Below are 24180 nucleotides of genomic sequence, written 5' to 3' on the forward strand. Positions count from 1 at the left end.
AAGAATAAACCTCAGTTTTGGACCCAGGTGATAATGCGGGTCGCCCCAGACCACCAAGAAAATTGCAGATTTTTGGTGTTGCATAATTTACATGATACCATTGTTCTGGGTTTTACCTGGTTGCAAATCCATAATCCGGTTTTGGATTGGAAATCTGTGTCTGTGGTGAGTTGGGGTTGTCGGTGTGCTCTTGGTGACACTCCTGTTTTCTCCACCTCTCCCCAGTTGGATGATGTTCCTGACTATTTGGCTGATTTTTATGATGTATTTAGTGAGAGTAAGTCTGCGTCTTTGCCTCCTCATAGGAGTTATGACTGTGCAATTGAGTTGAGACCTGGGTGTAAATTTCCCAAGGGTCGACTTTTCAATTTATCTGTACCCAAACACGAGGCTATGCGATCTTATAATAAGGAGTCGTTGGAGAAGGGTCATATTAGACCATCCTCTTCGCCCTTAGGTGCTGGGTTTTTTTTCGTGGCCAAGAAGGATGGTTCATTAAGGCCTTGTATTGACTATCGTTCCCTGAACAAAATTACGGTTAAATTTCAGTATCCATTACCCCTGATTTCTGATCTATTCTTCAGAGTTAAAGGTGCTTGCTGGTTTACTAAGCTTGACCTCAGGGGGCGTATAATCTTATTCGCATCAAGCATGGGGATGAATGGAAGAAGGCGTTTAATACTCCGGAGGGACATTTTGAGTACCTGGTGATGCCTTTTGGGCTCACTAATGCCCCTTCTGTCTTCCAATCCTTCATGAATGATATTTTCCGGGACTTTGTGGATAAGTTTTTGATCATCTATCTGGATGATATTTTGATCTTTTCCAGAGATTGGGATTCTCATGTGGAACATGTTCGGACTGTGTTCCGGATTTTGAGGGAGAATTCCTTGTATGTTAAGGGATCGAAGTGCCTTTTTGGTGTACAGAGGATTTCATTTTTGGGATTTATTTTGTCTCCGTCAACTATTGAAATGGACCCGGCCAAGGTACAGGCCATTTATGATTGGATTCAACCCACTTCTTTGAAGGCTCTCCAGAAGTTCTTGGGTTTTGCTAATTTTTATCATAAATTTATAGCTAATTTTTCTGGTATTGCTAAACCACTGACTGATTTAACTAAGAAGGGTGCTGATGTGCTGAATTGGTCTTCAGAGGCTGTTTCGGCCTTTCTGGAGCTGAAGCGGAGGTTCACTTCTGCTCCGGTTTTGCGGCAACCTGATGTCTCACTTCCTTTTCAGGTGGAGGTAGATGCTTCAGAGATTGGTGCAGGAGCTATTTTGTCCCAAAAAGATCCGGTGACGTCTAAAATGAATCCCTGTGCCTTCTTTTCCCGAAAGTTCTCCCCATCTGAACGCAACTATGATGTGGGGAATCGGGAATTGTTAGCCATGAAATGGGCATTTGAGGAGTGGAGCCATTGGTTGGAGGGAGCTAGACATCAAGTTGTGGTCCTCACTGACCACAAGAATTTGATTTACCTTGAGTCGGCCAAACACTTGAATCATAGACAGGCTAGGTGGGCCTTGTTTTTTATGCGTTTTGATTTTGTGGTCTCCTTTCTTCCAGGCACTAAGAATGTTAAGGCAGACGCCCTTTCTAGGAGTTTCTTTGCTGATTCTCCTATTGTGACCAAGCCTACTACCATCCTAGGTGAGGGGGTAGTTCTTTCTGCCATCTCTCTCGATTTGAGACGTGCTCTGGAAGAATTCCAGGAGGACAAACCTGAGCGTTGTCCTATGGGAAAATTGTATGTTCCTGACCAGTAGAGGAAGAGAGTGATGTCTGAAGTTCATTGCTCCGCATTGGCTGGTCATCCAGGTATTTTTGGTACCAGAGATTTGGTGAGTCGGTCTTTTTGGTGGTCCGCCTTATCTCATGATGTCAGGAATTTTGTGCTGTCCTGTGGGACTTGTTCCCGGTCTAAACCCTGTTCTCGCTCTAGTGGGTTGTTGATGCCCTTGCCGGTGCCTAAGAGGCCATGGACCCATATTTCAATGGATTTTATTTCTGATCTTCCTGTCTCTCAGAGAATGACTGTTATCTGGGTGATTTGTGATAGATTCTCTAAGATGGTCCATCTTGTACCACTCACAAAGTTGCCATCTTCCTCAGAGTTGGTGCCCTTGTTTTTACAACAGGTGGTTCGGTTGCATGGGATTCCTGAGAACATTGTTTCGGACAGAGGAGTTCAGTTTGTTTCCAGATTCTGGAAAGCCTTTTGTTCCAAGCTGGGAATTGGGTAAACGGAAAGAGCAAACCAGACTTTGGAGTCGTATTTGAGATGTTTTATATCTGCTGATCAGGATGATTGGGTTTCATTTTTGCCCTTGGCCGAATTTGCTTTAAATAATAGAGCTAGATCTGCCACCTTGATGTCGCCCTTTTTCTGCAACTTTGGGTTTCATCCTCGATTTTCTTCAGGACAAGTGGAATCTTCAGCCTGCCCAGGTGTTGACACTGTGGTAGAGAGAATGCAGCAGATTTGGGACCAAGTAGTGGAAAAGTTGTCTCTCTCCCAGGAAAAGGCCCAGCGGTTTTCTAACCTGCATAGGACCATTGGTCCCCGGTTTAAAGTGGGTGATATGGTTTGGTTGTCATCAAAGAATATCTCTATGAAGGTGGCTTCTCCAAAGTTCAAGCCAAGATTTATTGGACCTTACAAGATTTTGGAGATTCTTAATCCGGTTTCTTTTCGATTGGCTCTTCCTGTTACGTTGAAGATCCATAATGTGTTTCATAAGTCGCTGTTGAAGAGATATGTTGAGCCAGTAGTTCCTATGGCTGCACCTCCTGACCCTGTATTGGTTGAAGGTAATGTGGAATATGAGGTAAAGAAATTACTGGATTCTCGTCTGGCTAGACGGAGACTCCAGTATTTGGTCAAGTGGAAGGGTTATGGCCAGGAGGACAATTCTTGGGTCTCTGCCTCTGATATTCATGCCGATAGATTGGTCTGTGCTTTTCATCGGGCCCATCCTGATCGGCCCGGTGGCGTGGATGAGGGTTCGGTGACCCCTCCTCAAGGGGGGGTACTGTTGTGAGCTCATTTTCGTGTTTGCCTCTGGCTTCTGGTGAGGGTTATGGAGCTGGCTGTGCTGACAGAGGAGTAGTGAGTTCTCTATCTGGTCTCCCTCTGTTGGTGAAGGGAGGTAATGAAGCTGATCTAAATGGCAGAGACCGGCCACCTGAGGAGGAGGACTGCGATTGGACATCAGGAGTTTCTGATTGGATTTAAGGCAGCCGACTCCCTAGTTTCTTGCTGGTGATTTTTCCTGACTGTGGCTCCTGCCTTCCTAAAGGTAAGTTTTCTCTGCTATTGCTCATATGAGTTTTTGTCTGGTTTACTTAGTTTTTGTGTTCAGCCAGCCCTGGCTGGGACTGGGCTGAATCCCCATTTTGTCTCTGATCACTTGATCTCTTTTGCTCTGTCTTCAGAATATACCTGAGTGCTGATATAGTGATTTGAAGTCTAGCGACTTCAGGGCCTTTTTCTATCAGACGTGTTGGACATTCTTTTTTGCAGGGTTTTTTGCGTGATTGCAGACAGCAGCTTTTCTTTCCTGTCCTTTCTAGCTAGCGAGGGCCCCATTGTTTGCTCAGCCTATCTTTCTACCTGTGTCTGTGTTTTCATCTTGTTTCACCGACAATACTTGTTGGGGCTGTCTATTGCTTTGGGGTCTGCTCTGGGGCAGTTTAGATTTTCCCTTTCTTTCTTTAGGCTTATTTAGTTCTCCGGCTGTGACGAGGCGTCTAGGACCACTGTAGGCACGCTCCACGGCTACTGCTAGTTGTTGTGGATAGGATCAGGGGTCTGCAATCCGCTAGTTACCAACCTCTCTGGTTTTCTGGGCTTAGCTTGCTTTTTGTTTTTTCCTCCTCGGTGACTCATTCATAACACATGTGTGCATGGAGTGGAACAGAGCCGTGTTTTTACAGGGGGTACGGAGCGGAGCCACATTTGTACAAGGTTTACGGACTCGAGCCATGTGTGTACGAGGTGTACGTATCGTGGCTGCGTGTGTACAAGGTGTAGGGAGCAGAGCCGCATGTGTACGAGGTTTACGGAGTGGAGTCATATGTGTACTGAGCGGAGCTGTGTGTGTGCAAGGCATACAAAGCAGAGCATGGAAGCTGACTGGAAATGAGGTAATTTCGGGAGGAGATTGTGACGGAACCATGGAGGCACTTCAGGGAATGCTTCAGATCAATCACCGTGTCCTCCTCCGACAGCATGGACAGCGGGATCGCCTTGGAATCGGGGATGCCGGCCATGTGAGCAGATCATGATATGTCCTGCACCGGGAGGCTCAGGTGGGCACTACAATGGGAGTCGGGCTGCTATAGTATCTTTATAGAATCTTTCTCTGTTTCTCTCTCTTTTCTTTCTTTCCCTCTTTAATCTTTCTTTCTCTCTCTGTTCTTTCTTTCTTTCGCTCTGTTCTTTCTCTCTATTCTTTCTTTCTCTCTCTGTTCTTTCTTTCTTTCTCTCTCTCCTTTCTTTCTTTTTTCTCTCTCTCTGTTCTTCTTTTTTTCTCTCTGTTCTTTCTTTATTTTCCCTCTCTCTCTTTCTTTCTTTCGCTCTGTTCTTTCTCTCTATTCTTTCTTTCTCTCTCTGTTCTTTCTTTCTCTCCTTTCTTTTTTCTCTTTCTCTGTTCTTCTTTCTTTCTCTATTCTTTCTTTCTTTCTTTCTTTCTGTTCTTTCTTTTCCCTCTTTCTTTCTCTCTGTTCTTTCTTTCCCCTCTTTCTTTCTCTCTGTTCTTTCTTTCGCTCTCTGATCTTTCTTTCCTCTCTTTCTTTCTTTCTTTCTTTCTCTGTTCTTCCTTTCTCTCTATAGATATATCTATTACTTATCTGTCTGTTTGTGTAAACACTCCACTGGAGTATGTAAAATAAGAGGTTGGACAAAGAAATTACATCACAATTCTTTTTTTTTTGTTAAATAATAGATCTTTATTTAGGTTACAAAAACGCATACAAATCCGCATGAAAATCCGCATCAAAAACGCACCAAATCCGCACGGATTTTCTAATGCATTTTCTGTCAAGAGATGCAGAATTCATGCAAAAAATTCCTCAGGCAAATCCGCAAAGTGTGCACATACCATTATTGTAAAATCTGACAAACTGACCATACACCAATGACACCTATACCATTTTTTCAAGTATGTGTTTAAACACAGACGTATGAATAAGGCCTTAGAGACTGGGCAGTGATAGAATAATAAAATCCATATTGTAATCCTACAATGTCTGCTGGACATGGTATGGGGAGAGTTTATAGCTCAGTTAGTACACAGACACCATACTTCTTATTGTTTACCATGTAATGCTTTCTTGTCCACCACACTGCAGTGTCAAAAGGGGAAGTCAGCGAGACAGGCAGCAACATCGCATCAGAGAACTCTTGACCTCGAAAAAGAAGATCCTCAGATCCTAATATTGTGACATAATATTAAGAATAATATTTATTAATTGATATTACACTATTAAAGGGAACCTGTCACCTCGTTTTGCCGCTATAAGATGCAGCCACCGCCTTTAGAGGCTTATCTACATCATTCTATAATACAGTAGATAAGCCCCCGATCTAACCTGAAAGATAAGAAAAACAAGTTTTATTATACTCACCCGGGGTCGGTCCGGTCCGATGGGTGTTGCAGCAATTTTTGCCATTCGCGGCAGATCCGGTAGGTTTTCCACAACTGCCACGTAACGGATCTCTTACGGCAACACTGCTGTCATGATCCAGGACGGGGTTTCGCTTTGGCCCGTCCTGGTCTGACTGGGGGTTAATTATTCCGCCTCTCCCTGGCAGAGGGCGGCTATTTAATGCTCACTGGACCTAGGTCCGGTGTCAGTTATACTCCTGCCCTCGGCTGAGTTAGTTGACTTTGTGCATACGTGTGCCTTGTGCCTGATATCTTGCTTCCTTGTTTGGTTTTGATCCGGTTCTGTCCCTGTTATGAGTTCTGCCTGTCCCTCTTGTACTGCGCTACCTCTCGTGTATGACTCTCTGCTTGTGACCTGACTTCTCTCTGCTCATCCCCTTGGTACCACGTCGCCCTCTTGTGTATGACCTTTGGCTTTGTCTGACCTCCAGTCTGTTTATCCCTCCTGTACCTCGCTGTCCGTACTGTGTATGAACTCCGTTTTGCCTGACTCTGAGTTTTCTGTCTTCTCTGAAAGCAGGACGCTAAGCCCCTCCCCCTTGCAGTCACGTGACCGTAGGTCCCGTGCCGGCTTGCTAAACTTCATCACTCAGGTCCTGTGCACCTATACTTTCTGGCTGTCCTGATCCCCAGGGGTCCCTACAGTGTGGGTGAGTCCCTGCTCGGCGGAGGCTGTACGCCGGCGCTGTCAGGATCCTGATAACTGCGTTCGGCCTCATTCATTCCCTATGGGACTTGCGAACATGTGCTGCACTTGCGGCTTTGCACTTGCAGTGAAACAAAGAAACTGTTAGCAGCGTTTTTTTTCCGTTGCTGCAAGTACAGCATTTGCCGGATGGCTGCAAAACCGCATTTGCCGCACATGTCTGCAAGTCCCATAGGGTGCGGAAAAACTGCCGGATCTGCCGCGAATGGGAAAAATCGCTGATTTGACAGTAGCCTAAGTCCAGGGCCGGCGTTAGGGGCAGGCAGACCAGGCAGCTGCCTAGGGCCCCCGCTCCCCCAGGGGCCTCCAGCTAGCGGCACATCATGCCGCCGCTATGGGGCGGCCCTCCTGCCCCCAGCGCTTACTTCCCCCGCCACCGCATTGAAGGAGGCAATGATGGAGGAGAGAGCGTCAGCTGACGCTCCCTCTCCCATCATTCCCCGCTCTGCCTCTGACACAGTGGGTGCACGATGACGTCATTGGAAGTGCAGGAGACAGGAGCCAGGAGAAGCGCAGGCACGAGGAGAAGGAGAGGAGTGGGTTTTTTTTAATCAGTGTGAGTACTGGAATGTGGGGCCATTCTGGGGGAGCTATATACCATGCCGGGCTATATACCATGCTGGGCTGCATACTATGCTGGGCTATATCTCATGCTGGGCTGTATACTATGCTGGGCTATATACCATGCTGGGCTGTATACCATGCTGGGCTGTATACCATGCTGGGCTGTATACTATGCTGGGCTATATACCATGCTGGGCTGTATACTATGCTGGGCTATATACCATGCTGGGCTGTATACTATGCTGGGCTATATACCATAATGGGCTGTATACCATGCTGGGCTGTATACCATGGTGGGCTATATACCATGGTGGGCTGTATACCATGGTGGGCTGTGCTATATATCATGTGGGGCTGGGGTATATACCATGGTGGGGCTGGGCTGTATACCATGCTGGGCTATATACCATGTTGGGCTATATACCATGCTGGGCTATATACCATGCTGGGCTGTATACCATGCTGGGCTGTGCTATATACCATGTGGGGTGTTAGGGTTGCGGATCACATTAAATATAAAATATAATAAAGTGCGATCGCAACCCGGAATCCACCGTGCAGAGATGGTAAAACTGCTGCTCGGTAATGGCGGACGCTAACTGAACACAGGCGGAGTAACCGCTGACCCAGTGTGCACAGGAGCGAACTCTGTTACAGCACAGAGCTGCAGAAAGAGACGTCGAGGCCTGTTACCTCACAGACTACGGCTTAGGGAACCGCTACTGCGGCACCAAGGATTAACCCTAGAGAAACGCTGTGCCCTGTTAGCAGTCACAGGGTGCAGCCGACAGTTGTTACCGCACTGCGTGTGTATGCGGTACAGAGATGTCTCGTGCAGATGACACGCTCTGACTTAATGTGCGAGAGGTGCTGGAAGCACTGCGGCGCTATGCAGTGCCACCGCTCGGCGCTGACTCAGACTCTAAACCCTACAAACATACGTATCAAAGGGAAGGGGTTTCTTAATGAGTCATTCAGCGGTTCACAAGCATCCATCATCACACACATCACTATCCATTACTGTCTATACTAGCACATGGCCGTGGGGCCATGCGACACTTTTATAGCAGCGTCTCTCCGGGACCTTTCTAGTGGTTCAATGGGAACAGCATTAGGACCTGAGCATGTGACCTCAGACCTCCAATGAGAGGACTTCCCACGGGCATGCTCAGTGGACCGAAAGAAGGACTTAGTCCCAGGAGCTGCTCACTGCTGGCTATTGCAGGTTACAATAGCTGAACCCTGATTAGCAGCAGTAACCAAGCCAACAGCAGCAGACTGCTAGAGTTTTAGCATCCTTGGTTCTTTTGTTGTGCTTTTACCACTGATAATATGTCACATTCTTGCCTAAAATTGTAGTTTTATTCCTGAAAGCTTTATATGCTTGACAGCGTCTTTATTTGGCATATTGAGATGTACTTAAGTACTTGGGACCCGTTAAATGCCATTGATGGGTTTTGTAAATACATATTACGGTCAGTGGACCGAAAGAAGGACTTAGTCCCAAGAGCTGCTCACTGCTGGCTATTGCAGGTTAAAATAGCTGAACCCTGATAAGCAGCAGTAACCAAGCCAACAGCAGCAGACTGAGCAAGACGCCGAGACTGACATCTTTGCTGAGCAGGCTCCACTGCGGCTGGAGAGGAATGCGAGACCGCAGACGGCAAGGCTCGGGATTCCTGCTGTGCAGAGACAGGAACCCAACGTGGGGCTGGGCTATATACCATGGTGGGCTGTGCTAGATAACGTGTGGGGCTGTGCTATATACCATGTGCTATTGGGCTATATACTATGCGACTGTGTTATATACCATGGGGGGTACATCTTACATTATATTCCATGGGGGAGGCTGTGTTATATAATATGGGAGGGCAGTGTTATATAATATGGGAGGGCTACATTATATTCTATGGGGAGGTGGGCTGTATTATATTCTATTTGGGGCTACATTATATTCTATGGGGGGCGATTGCATCATACTTTTTGAGGGGGCTACATTGTATTCCATGGGGGTCTGCATTATATTCTATGGGGGGCTAGATTATATTGTATGTGGGCTTCATTATACTATGAGGGGGCTACATTATATTCTATGGGGGCTGTATTATACTATATGAGGAGGGCTACATTGTATTCTATGGAGGGGCTACATTATACTATATAAGGGGCTACATTATATCCTATGAGGGGGTTGCCATATATTCTATGGAGGGGCTACATTATACTATATGGGGGGGCTGCAATATATTCTAGGGGGGTTACTGTTGTGAATTCCCTGGCTCAAACTTCTGAGCCGAAGCTCCCCCTGCTCCCTCCGGTGGTTACTGGAGATAGCGGAGCTGGCCAGATTGACAGAGATCTGCCACCTGATGATGATGATGACGATTGGAGATCTGGGGTTACGGATTGGAGTATTTAAGTCTGCAGACTTCCTGAAATCCCTGCTGGTGATTGCTTTCCTGTGCATTCAGAGGTCTGATGTCTCCTGCCCTGTTCCTGCATTGTTCAGCTAAGTGATTCATTTGCTAATCCTTTGCATCTGATCTGGTTTTGTCTATCTCTGCTTGTTGTGTGGGTTCAGCTTGCTCCTGCTGGGGGCTGTGCTGGACCACCGCTCCATGTTACTGCTTGTGTCAGTTTATTCAGTCCCCTGTGATATTGGTCTTGTTTGCTTTGCTTCCAGTTAATACCGGAGTGCTGATATAGGGGGGGCGAAGTCGTGTTTTTTTGTACATCAGATGTGTTGGGTTTTTCAGGGTTTTTTGCGTGATTGCAGACAGCGTCTTTCCTTTCCTATCCTGTCTAGTCAGTTTGGGCCCCATTATTTGCTCAGTCTTTTTTTCTGCCTGCGTTTGTGTTTCATCTTGTCTCACCGACAATATATGTTTGAGGGCTATCTATTCCTTTGGGGTCTGCTCCGGGGCAGTTTAGATTTCACCTTTCTTGCTTTAGGCTTAGTTAGCTCTCTGGCTGTGCCGAGGCGTCTAGGGCATCGTTGGTACGCTCCACGGCTACTGCTAGTTGTGTGGATAGGATCAGTGGTCTGCAATCCGCTTAGTTACCAACCTCTCTGGTTTTCTGGTGGCTTAGCCAGATCCTGCCATCCTCCTTGGTGACCCATTCATAACAGGTTACATTATATTCTGTGGAGTGGCTGCATTATACTCTGGGGTAGCTGCATTATTCTCTAAGGGGTGGCTGCATTATATTATAAGAGAAGAGCTGCATTATATTATATGAGGGTTACATTATATTGTATGGCGGGGCTGCATTATACTCTGTGGGGTAGCTGCATTATGCTCTATGGGGTGGCTGTGTTATACTATATGTGGGCTGCATTATACTGTATCGAGGACTATGGGGAACACATTATATGAAGAACTATGGCTTGCATTATACTATGGGAAGTGAATTGTACTACATGGATGACTATGGCGGTGCATTATACTATATGGAGAACTATGAGGAGTGTATTATACTATATGGAGGACTGAGGAGTGTATTATACTATATGGAGGACTATGGGGAGTGTATTATACTATATGGAGGACTGAGGAGTGTATTATACTATATGGAGGACTATGGAGGATATTATATTATATGGAGGACTATGGGGTGTAAACTGTAGATGTGCTGCTGATAACATGATACTGTATGATGATCTATTAGTGATCCATTAGTGATCGTTCTGTCCCCATCATTCTTTCTCAGACGGTGGAAAGAGGCCGGGAAACAAGTGTTGAACGACTTCAATATTGTCGATCACACTTATTTAGCGGCCTGAACTCAGCGCATGTAAATACAACCGAAATGCCTTCTGTGTGATGTGCAATATGTTAGCATTTGGGGCCCCATTTTAAACTTTGCCTAGGGTCCCACTTTGCCTAAAACCGGCCCTGCCTAAGTCACTGTCAACAGTGTCTGCATTAGTCATACTCACCAATGAGGGAGGCAGCACTAAAAGTGCCTAGGGCAGCACAAACTCTAAATATGGCCCTGACTAGGGGAATCTCAGCTGTTAGGAGTCGGATTTCTGCGTTTACCCAGCAGGGATCCAGACTCTCACATTCTGCAGTCTCCTGCTCTTTATCTACTGCAGAGGACATTGCAGAGGAGATTGCCTTGCAGCAAATCTCTCCTGAGGCTAAGTCCTTCTGTCCTCCTACTGAGCATGCTCATGGGACGATCTCCCATTGGAGTTCGGGAGTCATGTGCTCAGGTCCCGCTCCAGATCTCATTGGTCCATCTCAGAGATCTGGAGGCTTGCGGAAGGTCCCGGCTGCTATACCGAGAAGGAGGCACCTAAGCCAAAGGCACTGCCGAGAACCAGCTGGCAGTGCTGGAACCTGGAGGGGCAGCAGAAGGAACAAGAGCCAATGGCACTACCGAGGACAAGCTGACGTTACTGGAACCCGGTTGCTAAGCAGGAGGTACCTGTGTCAGAAAACACTACCAAGGACCAGCAGACGTTGCTGGAACTCAGATACCGAGATGGAGGCACCTAAGCCAAAGGCACTGCCAAGAACCTGCTGACGGTGCTGGAACACAGATAGGTACCAGAAGGTACTCATGAAAAACAAAGTTGCAAGACCGCGAGCCGGCCACAGTTACTGAAACCCACAGTCTTACAGGGGGTGCTTGTCCTATTGGCACTACGAAACCAGCCTTTATTGCCAGATCCCACAGCCCACATAGGAAGCACCTAAACTGCAGGCACCATAGAGTCGGCTAACCCGACCGCAACACGACAGGACAACGTATTGGTGGCAAAGTGATGTTGACACAACCCGGAAACAGCTGGCATGCTGGAACCAGGCTGGGCAGGAGGGAGTACCCGTGCCAAAGACACTGCCAAGAACCAGCTGACGGTGCTGGAACCCGGAGGGGCAGCAGAAGGAACAAGAGCCAATGGCACTACCGAGGACAAGCTGACGGTGCTGGAAACCGGTTACTAAGCAGGAGGTACCTGTGCTAGAAAGCACTACCAAGGACCAGCAGACGTTGCCGAAACTCGGATACCGAGAGGGAGGTGGGTCGCCCCTCACACCCAGGGCAGCGGGGTACTCGGTACCGGGCCGGTGTCATGGGGAATGTGTCACAGCAGCAGTGACCCGGTCCGTGGCCCTGGGCGCCCAATATCAATGGCGGTGATGTTAATGGTGTTAAGGTTTATTTGAATAGTTTGTGACGCCACCCATGGTGTTTGGCAAGGGAGATGGTAAGCCAACACTGCATGCAGATCCACTGGGACTGATGGTGTGGTGCAGCAAAGATGGTGTAGCTCCCCACAGGTGGAGCTGTAGTCCCAGGGCAGTGTAGGTGCAATGGATGAGGAGAGGCGCAGAATGGTATGGATGCTGGTACCCAGATGTAGCGGTGCTGAAGGTGTTTGGCGGCGAATGAATGGAGGACACCAGGGCTTGCAATTTCAAAGCTTTACTCACAGTTCATGGTACCCAGTGGTGCCTGCCTCCGTGCTGTGTCCTCCGGGTTAGAGACTCAATCAACCTCCCGGGCAAATCAGGGTTCTCCTCTCCAACACTCCACCAACATGTGCCTTTCCTGAACGACTCCTCTATTACGCCTTTTAGTGTGAAGAACTCCAGTACCATAGTTCTCTGGAATTCCTCCTGCCAGATGTTCCTAGAACTTCACTTGTATGACAGACAGCTGCAGCCTCTATCGGGGAATCCTCTCAGAGTCCTGGCTCGCGAATCGGTTGCTGTTGTGTCCCAAGTCTTGGATGGGAGTAGTGCATTTACAGCCAACTACTCCACCGGTGTCTGCTGCAGAACCATAAGTGCCCATACAACCTCGGGGACCGGGCCCCGGCCTTGCGCTGAGAACCTATAGGCAGGGTTCCTCTTCCAACCCACAACTACTCTCTGTTCTCCTACTTCATTCCGCGCTGTTCCTTCTCTCTCTTATGGAAGCTTAGGTTGCAGTTCTAAGTCTTTCTCCTTCTGTTCCTTTCCCATGCCAGCTGGCTCAGATCACTGAGGCAGCTGCAGCACTCCTTCTCCTCTTCCTCTCCTAGGGAGCTCATTCCACTAAGACCAGTCCTCAGCCTCTCCTGACTGACTGTCTTCCTCCGCCTTGACCTCCCGTCAGGCTGACCTCCTGTCAGCCTGCTCTCCGACACAGACTCCTCTCAGACTGACCTCAGACTGATCTGTAATTCTAAACCTTCCCAACCTTTTATATATCTCAACTCCACCCACCTCCCAGCACATCTCGTGTTACGAAGCCAAGAACCACGAAAGGTGCTCTGCTACCCTCTAAGCATGGAGCCGCAATGTGGTCCTGCTGAACTATCCTGTGTGTGGGATGCAGGTGTTGGAGTGTGGAAAGGAGTTCCCAACTTACCCAGGTGGTGGGGCACTACACCTTAGGAGAAGGTGCAGTACCTCTGTGGCGACTGAGCCTCAGGGGTGCCACATGTACACCCAATAATCAGCCGTGTTGAGAATGTGGGCGATGCGGCGGTCGTTTCTCAGGCACTGCAGCATGAAATCAACCATGTGCTGCAGACTCCCAACTGCCCAAGAAACACTGTCCCCTGCTTGAGGCGTCATCTCTGCCTGCTCTGCATCACCCCACCCTCGCTCTACATACTGACTACTAGAGCATTGTGTACCTCCCTCCTCTGGAGAGATGTCTTCCTCCTCCATTGACTCCTCCTCATCCTCCTCACAAAGTGTCCCCTGCCTAGGCCTTTGTGAGGAACCACGTTGCGCAGACTGTCCAGAAGCAGATGGCATTTGTGACTCCTGATCCTCCACCTCTTCCAAAACCTCCTCCCTTAGTGCTTGCAGTGTTTTTTGAAGCAGGCAGAAAAGGGGGACAGTCATGCTGACTAGTGCATCATCTGCACTCGTCATCCGCGTGGAATCATCGAAGGCACGCAAAACGTGGCAGATGTCCTTCATAGAGGCCCACTCAGTGGTGGTGAAGTGTGACCGGCGCACAGTGCGACTTGTTTGCGCCTGATGCAGCTGGTACTCCATTACTGCTGCCTGCTGCTCACACAACCGCTCCAACATATGTAACGTTGAATTCCACCTGGTGGGTAGGTCACATATAATGCGATGTTCCGGAAGGCGGAATCGACGCTGCAGAGCTGCAATGCGCGATCTTGCCATGCTGGAACGCCGCAAGTGAGCGCACTCTATGCGGACCTTGTGCAGCAGTGCATCAAGATCCGGATAGTCCCTCAGAAAGCTCTGCACGACCAAGTTGAGCACATGTGCCAGACATGGGATGTGAGTGAGGTTGCCTAGGCCCAGAGCTGCCACCAGATTTCGGCCATTGTCACACACTACCAAGCCTGGCTGGAGATTCGCTGTCACAAACCACACGTCGCTCTCCTGCTTGATTTCATTCCAGAGCTCCTGCGCTGTGTGGCTTCGATTCCCCAAAGAAATTAATTTCAGTACGGCCTGTTGACGTTTGGCCACGGCTGTGCTCATATCGGTCGTAACAGGTAAGCGTTCACGGGTCCATGCGGAGGTAGACCGTGACGGCTCCTGCAGCGCTGATTCTGAGGGACTGGAGTATGAGGAGGAGTCAATGTGTACAGACTGGATTCCTGCAATCCTTGGAGTTGGCAGAACACGTACAGCGCCACTCTCAAGATCTGTACCAGGCTCCACAACATTGACCCAATGGGCAGTGAGGGAAAGGTATCGTCCCTGTCCATGGTTACTGGTCCACGCATCCGTGGTCAGGTGGACCTTGCTACTGATGGCGTTTAGTAGCGCATGTTTAATTTTTCCCTCCACATGCTTGCCTGCTGAAATAAAAGCGGCTGGGCACAGTGTATTGTGGGACTGCCAATGCCATGAATTTACGGAAGGTGTCAGTCTCCACCAGCCTGAATGAAAGCATTTCAAGGGCCAGTAGTTTTGCAATGCCAGCATTCAGAGCCTGTGCTCGGGGATGGTTTGCCGAGTATGGCCGCCTTTTATCCCATGCCTGTGCTACCAATGGCTGTAGAGTGGCCTGGGAGTGTGAGGATGACAGGGAGCGTGGTGCTGTGGGTGGAATGTCACTGGGTCTCTGGACAACAGTGCCAGAGGTTCTTCCATGGCGATCCTGTGAGGAAGCCGAACCAGCTGTGTGTGAGCTGGAGGAAGAGGCTACAACAGGAGCTGAAGAGGTGGTAGGTGGTGCTGTAGGTTGGCCTACGTCTTCAGTGTGTCTTTGTAACTCCACCACGTGCTTGGTCTGCACATGTTTCCACATATTTGTGGTTTTGAGGTTGCTGACACTTTTCCCTCTTTTGACTTTCTGATGACACAGCTTGCATTTGACAAAGCAAATGTCATCTGCAACTGTGTCAAAAAAGGACCATGCACTGCAAGTCCTGGGAGCGCCCGTTTTGGGTTTTGGAAGAGGAATGCTCCTAACGGGTGCTGAAGTGGAGGCTACAGGCAACCAAGTCTGCCCCCTCCCTCTCCCTCCTGTTTTGGCCGTTCGGGGAATCTCTTCCTCAGTGCTGCTCCCACCACCTTCCTGTTCCTCACGCCATGATGGGTCAAGGACCTCATCATCTACACTCCCCTCTTCAAACACCTGCTTCTCCTGGGTAGTCTCGCCAGTACAGTACGCACCAGAAAGTGGCACCTGAGTCTCATCATCTGATGCGTACTGAGATGTGCTTACCATAGGCACTGGCCCACCCGCCTCTTCAGATTCAGAGGGACAAAGCAGTTGCGCATCACTGCATACTCCCTCTTCTTCACATTCTAGAATGCTGCTTGGCTGGCCCCCTGTTTCCAAGCCAAGAGATTCAGAGAACAGAAGTACAGATGGCTCCTGTCCAGGGCTCTCTGACTGCCTGGGCAATTTGGCAGGTGGTGAAGAGACAGATGGTTGCTCTTCAGTGCTCTGGCCCTGAGAGGATGTGGAAGTAATTGAAGTCGATGCGTTAGCTTCCATCCATCCGACAACGGCTTCAATTTGTTCATCCCGCAGCAGTGGGGTACGGCGAGGTCCTACAAAGCTGCGCATAAAGGACTGTTCCCTGGTAAAACTGGGGGATGCTGAGTCACTGGTGCCCGCAGCAGCCACATAATCCCCACGTCCTCTCCCTGCTGAAACTCCACGCCCACGTGCCTTACTCCCTGCCTTCTTCATCTTGGTAGACTGATAAAGATAGGCAGAAAAGTACTAAGGGCTTAGTGTGCTTATTCCTGAACAGCGGCTAACAGGTATAAGAAACACTAATTTTATAAAGTGTGTGGACTACACTTTAATATGAGCTAATGTGGCCTACACAACTGTCAAGTGGAGTGTTTGGTGAACTTTATTTACGTGTTTTTTTTTCGAAAAAACAAAAAGGATGTGACCAAAGATGTGAAAGCGATAGTATCACAAACTTTTTGGAGCTATTACAATGCAGGATGCTAACCTACAATGCAATAGATGAGGCTCCAAAAAATAGGCTAATACTAATCTGGCTGGGGCTGCAGGGCACAAGCCAGAAAAAAGGCTCCTCTATCTACTCCTATATAGTGTTTGCAACCAATCTAGCTGGATACAGATGGAAGCACACTAATAGGAGAAGTCCTGGAAAAATAAGCAGCACTACAGCAAAAAAGAACAATGTATGAGGCAGTGACGCACGCTAAGCGGACTACAACCAGAGGTGGCTGCAGAACACTACAGCGTGAGCTGCACTCACACACAGAGACCTCACAGACAGCCGTGAACAGTGTAGAGAACTGGGCACTAGCACTGAAAGACTGCAGAAAGGCTCCGCTATCTACTCCTATAGTGCTTGCAAACAATGTAGATGGATACGGATGGATGCACACTAATAGGAGAATTAATGAAAAATGAGCAGCAATAAAACAAAAATAAATATGTATGAGGCAGTGACTGCAGGACACACTACAGCGTGAGATGCACTCACACAGACCTTGCAGACAGCTGTGAACAGCGCTGCAAGGCAAAAGAAAGCTACAGTGTTTGATAATGCAGCCTGGATAAAGCACATTACAGTATATAGCAAATCGCTATCTCTAACTGTCCCTCAGAGTCTTGAACAGCAGCCTGTCCCTAACTGAATTCACAGCAGAGTGAACCCTAAATGGCGGCGGCGGCTTTTATAGTGCATCATGACATCATTTCAGCAGCCAACCACTGCCATGCCATTAGTTAACAGGATGTGCCCACACTTCTGAGGATTCCTCATTGGCTGAATCAAACCAAACTGGCTCATAGCATTAAGGGAACTTACGATTCCGGTATTCGATATGCAAAAAGTATCGGAACTCAGTATCGGAATTCCGATACCGCGAATATCGGCCGATACCCGATATTTGCGGTATCGGAATGCTCAACACTATCGCTGAGTGAACCGGGCAGACTCTCACAGATATACACTCACTGGCCACTTTATTAGGTACACCATGCTAGTAACGGGTTGGACCCCCTTTTGCCTTCAGAACTGCCTCAATTCTTCGTGGCAGAGATTCAAGAAGGTGCTGGAAGCATTCCTCAGAGATTTTGGACCATATTGACATGATGGCATCACACAGTTGGCGCAGATTTGTCGGCTGCACATCCCTGATGCGAATCTCCCGTTCCACCACATCCCAAAGATGCTCTATTGGATTGAGATCTGGTGACTGAGGAGGCCATTTGAGTACAGTGAACTCATTGTCATGTTCAAGAAACCAATCTGAGATGATTCGAGCTTTATGACATGGCGCATTATCCTGCTGAAAGTAGCCATCAGATGTTGGGTACATTGTGGTCATAAAGGGATGGACATGGTCAGCAACAATACTCAGGTAGGCTGTGGCGTTGCAACGATGCTCAATTGGTACCAAGGGGCCCAAAGAGTGCCAAGAAAAAATTCCCCACACCATGACACCACCACCACCAGCCTGAACCGTTGATACAAGGATGGATGGATCCATGCTTTCATGTTGTTTACGCCAAATTCTGACCCTACCATCCGAATGTCGCAGCAGAAATCGAGACTCATCAGACCAGGCAACGTTTTTCCAATCTTCTACTGTCCAATTTCGATGAGCTTGTGCAAATTGTAGCCTCAGTTTCCTGTTCTTAGCTGAGAGGAGTGGTACCCAGTGTGGTCTTCTGCTGCTGTAGCCCATCTGCCTCAAAGTTCGACGCACTGTGCGTTCAGAGATGCTCTTCTGCCTACCTTGGTTGTAACGGGTGGCAATTTGAGTCACTGTTGCCTTTCTATCAGCTCGAACCAGTATGCCCATTCTCCTCTGACCTCTGGCATCAACAAGGCATTTCCGGCCACAGAACTGCCGCTCACTGGATTTTTTTTCTTTTTCGGACCATTCTCTGTAAACCCTAGAGATGGTTGTGCGTGAAAATCCCAGTAGATCAGCAGTTTCTGAAATACTCAGACCAGCCCTTCTGGCACCAACAATCATGCCACGTTCAAAGGCACTCAAATCACCTTTCTTCCCCATACTGATGCTCGGTTTGAACTGCAGGAGATTGTCTTGACCATGTCTACATGCCTAAATGCACTGAGTTGCCGCCATGTGATTGGCTGATTAGAAATTAAGTCTTAACACACAGTTGGACAGGTGTACCTAATAAAGTGGCCAGTGAGTGTATGTACTCCATAGAGTATATAGGACTCCTGAACGGCTGTATAGAGCGGGTATGAGACAGACTTCTGAGTGTCCTCGGTGCCGAATGGAGGGGGCTGGAATTCTCCATATGTTATGGCAGTGTCCAAATCTGAACCCATATTGGACAGCGGTGCTTAATGCTATAGGAGGAGCGTATGGTTGTAGGATTGAGTGGGATCCTGTGGTGTGTATACTGGGATATGTGGAGGAGGTCCAGGTACATAATAAATATAAGGTGGCTATAGCTAGATTATTATATATTGCGCGAAAACTGATCGCAAGATACTGGATAAATGGAGATCCGCCGACGTTGAGGGAATTTTTCAGACAGTCTGACTATATTGTGAATATGGAAAAAGACATTTGCGTTAAGAGAAAAAGCATAAGAACATTTGTGACACTGTGGATACCTTAGGTGGAGAGAAGATGACCCTGAACTTAGGTTACACCATGCATTATTTGCTGCTCTTGTATGCAAGGGGAAGGGAGGGAGGGAATTTCTGACACTAATGACCATTGTTAATGTTTTCATGGCGATTTTTGTTCTATTGTTTTGTACTTTGAATTTGGTTAAATAAAAAGTTATCTGATTTAAAATAAAAAAAATGTACAAATATGGAATGTGGATTTAGCTGGTTAATCCCGCTGCCCTACACATCGCTATCACTCCGATACCACACATTCCAAGTTTAAAGGGCAACCGAGATGTGCCAAGGTAAAATCAAGACGTGCATGAAAGACGTACATCAAATGTGCCTATATAAGTAATGTCCACATAAGTATCATATATGCAGATAACATTCCCCCGCTTTACTTCTGTAATGGTTACATTATTTCAGCAACACTGTAGACATGTGGACACTAGGACCCTGATGCTCTCATACACTGCTTCCATCTAGCAGCTGCAGACTTTAGCAATCTGCAGAAAGGGGAGAGACCCTCACACAGAAAGAGACCCTTACACACTAAAGGCTATTAGATCACAGACTGATTGGGGAGAAAAAAAGAAGAGATGATTGCATTGTGACAGAACATCTGTGTAGGTGGATTTATGTGACAGACCCTCACATAGACAAAGACCCTTTAATTTTGGATTGAGAGGCCTGGAATATAGATAAGAGACCCTGGAGCTGGAAGATAGACCCTGATAAAGGAAGGACGAAGAGCTCATCCGGGTGAAGGTATAACGTGATCAGAAGAGAGGATCCCCCCAAATGTAGAAGGATTGGCACCAATGTTACGTAGAGGAGGAACTCCCCTCGAATACTTCGAGACAGTCTCTTCTAGGCTGCTCATAGGTAGATGTATAGGGATGTGCTGTGTATTGGGAGCGAAGGATTGATCCAAGGAGGAATATCGTGGCTACCGGCAAGTGTAACTATCCTGACCCCCAAGACCAGGCCTGGTGACCAGAGGGGATCCCTGAGTGCTCCTATGGCCCCGGTGAGTGCAGGGGGGAGGGTGGCAGGAACAGCAATGACAGCTGTTCTTATATAATGAGTCCATGTCATTGCCCCCCTGTCCTGTATTGTGAGTGGGTACTGTGATGCCAGCTGGTCGCCGCTGCCTTCATAAAGCTGTCGCAATATTTCCTATATGGTGGCCGAAATATGTCTCTGTTATGATTCGTAACTAGGAAAGTCGGCACACCAATCCTCTGTGGGTCTAAACAGGTGTTGTTTTGGTGGCCTAGTACCAGGAGAATGTGTTATCCTAATTCTGGGAGAATCAATCCGAGTACGCAGATTTGCCCTATACAGTATACATTGAAAAAGAAAAAAAGTCCTTCATTTAATAGGGTTAATTCACGATTAAAAAAAATAAATAATGAAATAGCGCCACCCCTGACCATGGAGGGTGTCTGGTAGTGAAACTCAGTCCCACTGAAGTTAGTGCAGCTGAGTTGCAATACCACACACAAGTCAGAGTTGGCGCTGTTTCTGAAAGAACACAGCCATGTTTTTTTTTTTTAATTCTTGGACAACCCCTTTAAATATTTGGGACTTTAAAAATAAATGCACTTCTGCCGCTTTGCTAGGGGGTGTGACTCAGTATTAGGCCCCCTTCGTAACCATTATAATCTATGTGGCTACGCACACGTACTGTGTGTCCATGTGACCCACACGTAGACATGTTAGTTTTTTTCTGGCATCACGGATGACAATACATACCATAAACGCACACATGGATGACATAGTGTGTGACATCTGTGTGAGATGTACCGAAATAGAATGCAGAATAGAAATGACAGATTTTTAGGCGTTATATGTGCAAAGATATAAATAGATATTCTTGAGATATATAATTAGTGATATCCGTGTGTAGTTTACTGTACATGTATTAACCTAATAAATAAATGTCCCCAGCATTTTTTGTAAGCAGCAAAGGTAAAGCAGACAACTGAGAGCTGATATTATCAGGCTGGGAAGGTCCATGGTTATTGGGCTCTTCCCAACCCAATATACTAGCCCACAGCTGACTCAGAAGTGGCGCATCACATGAGTGCTGCAATTCTGGAGCTTCGCCTTCGCTCTTTCCGATTGCCCTGATTCGGTGGGTAATGGAGTTTGGAGTTGTCAGCTGTGAATTGTCCAAAAACCCAGATGACATCAAACCCTGGTGTTAGTAATGGAGAAGAGTCTATCAGAGACGTTCCCTGGTTCACCACTTTATAAAAAAAAAAAAAATCCCACGCAGGTCTGCCGTAGTCAACCAAATCCTACTTGGTCCAAGCAAATCCGGCAAAGTCAATCAAATCCTTCTTGTAAAGACTTTGGAACCTCATTCTGATTCTCTATAGTGTTTGCAAACAGCCACTACTGGATTACACTGCCCTCTGCGTGACCCAGCGGCTGATGTCACCACTGTTCAGAGTCGCTAGGTCTTGCACATCACAGTGTGATCCGGTAGTGGCTGTTTGCAAACACTATGGAGCCTCAGAACAAGGCTCCATAGTCTTTACACAAAGGATTTGATGGATTTTACTGGATTCGATTGGACTATGTCGTATTAAGTGGAATACGTCGGACCTTCGTGGGATTTTTGTTTTAATAAAGTAGTGAACCAGGGAAAGTGTCAGGGAGTGTTTATTTGAATAAAGTATTTTTTTCGTGTATGTTTTTTTTTATTACTTGGTTAGTAATGGGGGTGTCTGATTGACGCCTTTCCATTGCTAACAGGGCTTGATGTCAGCTGTATTTTTGTACAATGCACAGCTGACATCAATCCCAAGCTCCACTACCCCTATTGCCAACGCACCAGGGCTAGCGTGAAGAGTGTAGCACCAGGATTGGAGGATCTCATGTGATGCACCAATTCTGGTGCTGCTGTGGTCTTGTATTTTTACACTGGGAAGGGCCCAATAACCATGGACCTTACCAGTCTGATTATATCAGCTCTCAGTTGTTTGCTTTTCCTTTGCTGGTTTAATTTTTTATTTATTAGCGTAATACATGTACAGTAAGCTCCACACGCAAGCCATTAATTATATATCTCACGGATATCTGTCTCTATCTTTGCTCGCCTTTAAAACCTAACAATCAGTCATTTCTATTCTGCATTCTATGCCACTACATGTCACACGGACTGCACATGGTTGTCACACCGAGAGTGCACATGGATAGTACACACATACACACGGACGGCCAGAAGAAAACCACAAGGATAGCAAAAATGGACAGTTTCACGTTTTGTTTTTTTTTAAGTGGATGTGTGATTTTATGGGAGTGCCTGCTTGCGAAATGTGTTCATAACTTAAGAGAATTTTTGTAATAATGTAAGGGGGGGCAGAACTATAATCGTGGTCAGAGACACTAAAGCATCAGTGTACCGGCTTTACCTCACAGAAAATTGCATTTCACTGTTTATCGTACCTGCGTCTTCAGGTTTGGGTCCCCCTGGACACTTCCCAAGCGCCAATAGCCCTTCACCGAGGTGACTCCCAGGAATTGAGACACAGTCCATAGTAACTTGAATGGTTTCTTTACTGATAACTTCACACAATATATCCACAGTTGGCACACCATGGGATACACATTCATCGTTACTTGCTTCCTCAGCTCTCCCTACTTTTCTGTCGCTTCTATACGGCACACGTCCGGACCGGACCGTCTTAGACTGCTTCCCAGTTTCTTCCTGGCCTAACCTCGCTATGATGACAATTCCTTCTGCCTGTTTCGCCCCAGTCTTGAAATCATCCGCCACCCGGTTTGGTTGCCTCTGGAAAAGCATCCGACCCGTCTGTACCGTTCCCTGCGAAGCTTCAACCTCCTTCTGTTCCTCACTCCAACCGACTCCCGCCCTAAAGGCATCTGCCCAGGCTATGAGTCGCCACATCTTCTCTCTACTATACTGGCCCACTGTATTGATGTCCAGTGGCCGTGGATAACGTGGGCTTTCGCTGCTTAACGTTGCGTGGCTGCCGATCCGCACTGGGCCTATAGCCCATGTGGACACTTCGGGCACCCTGGCCTCGTCTGAACTAACTTCCCTTCTACCCTAATCTTAACTCCCGGCAGCCCCTCCTACACTTAACCCTATCCTACCTACTACAAGTCCTACACACTAGAGTGCCCCCTCTAGTGTCCCAAAAAGAGCACTATGCTTTCCCTATACTGGATAGCAAGGGTAGTGAAATCTGGTATATATAACATGTGGGGCAAATAATTATAATGAAACACATATGTATGTATAAATACCAAAAAATATGCCACCAACATGTATTACCTACGGACTATAATTGACCAGTTGTACTATATAACATAACAAAGAGGGGGGGGAGGACGAATCCAAAATACAACCAATGGTCATAGTAAAATTGCTTTATTAGTGGGATCAGGCAAGGTACAAAACAACATGCTGCAGTGCCATAAAAATATAAAAACATAAACAGCACATGGGGACACAGAAACTACAGTTGCCACTGCTGTACATAACAATAAGGACATATTAAGTACAGGCAACAATCAGATGTATACATTCACATGAATTATAAGTTACCTGGACATAATGACATCAAGCTAGTGCACACAATGGAATGACATAATAAGTCCTGGCAACAATTTATGATATATATTTACATGAATCGTAAGTTACCTGGACAAAGTAATAAAGAGCAGATGGCACACTGGGGGTCCCTGTGACCGCCCCAACGCGCGTTTCGGAACACCTTCGTCAGGGGGCGCAGCAGGTAGCATGACAAGCGCTGTTTAAATAACGGGCAGAAACCGGAAGTAATGCTGACGTCAAAACCGGAAGTCATCATCCGTTACCATGGTGACGCGCATAACAACGCTGTATGGCTTGTAAAGCCAAACGGCGATGTAAACTAATAACAGGGAGATGCCCACGCCATCCCCGGCATGACGACAGGAGAATGTGACGCCCAGAAACAGCGGGGCCCCGCAGGACTGGACGCCCATAAAACCTGACGTCAGCACAGGAAGTGCAGTGGGAGCCGCACATATGAAAAGGGATTGCACTAACAGAGGCGCCACCATGTTGGATACTGGCAAATGTGTATAGATCTCATAGATCAATAATAGCAGCTGTACATACAGAACAAATAATATGTCATATTTATATAAGCTCAAAGCTAAAACATAAGGCATTA

At 47.3% G+C, this 24180-nt stretch overlaps 1 protein-coding gene across 1 annotated transcript in view; it reads left to right on the forward strand.

Annotated features, from left to right (window-relative positions):
- Positions 1–19467: 19467 nt before the first annotated feature.
- ST6GALNAC6 (ST6 N-acetylgalactosaminide alpha-2,6-sialyltransferase 6) overlaps positions 19468–24180 on the forward strand; it is a 70369-nt gene continuing 65656 nt past the window's right edge. Inside the window, 1 exon segment of the mRNA XM_073540940.1 lies at positions 19468–20012. The gene's annotated coding sequence lies outside the window, so the exon portion shown is untranslated.

This window comes from Dendrobates tinctorius, unplaced genomic scaffold (assembly GCF_039654945.1).
Source record: "Dendrobates tinctorius isolate UK_male_01 unplaced genomic scaffold, ASM3965494v1 ptg000120l, whole genome shotgun sequence".
In the NCBI taxonomy this organism is placed as follows: domain Eukaryota; kingdom Metazoa; phylum Chordata; class Amphibia; order Anura; family Dendrobatidae; genus Dendrobates; species Dendrobates tinctorius.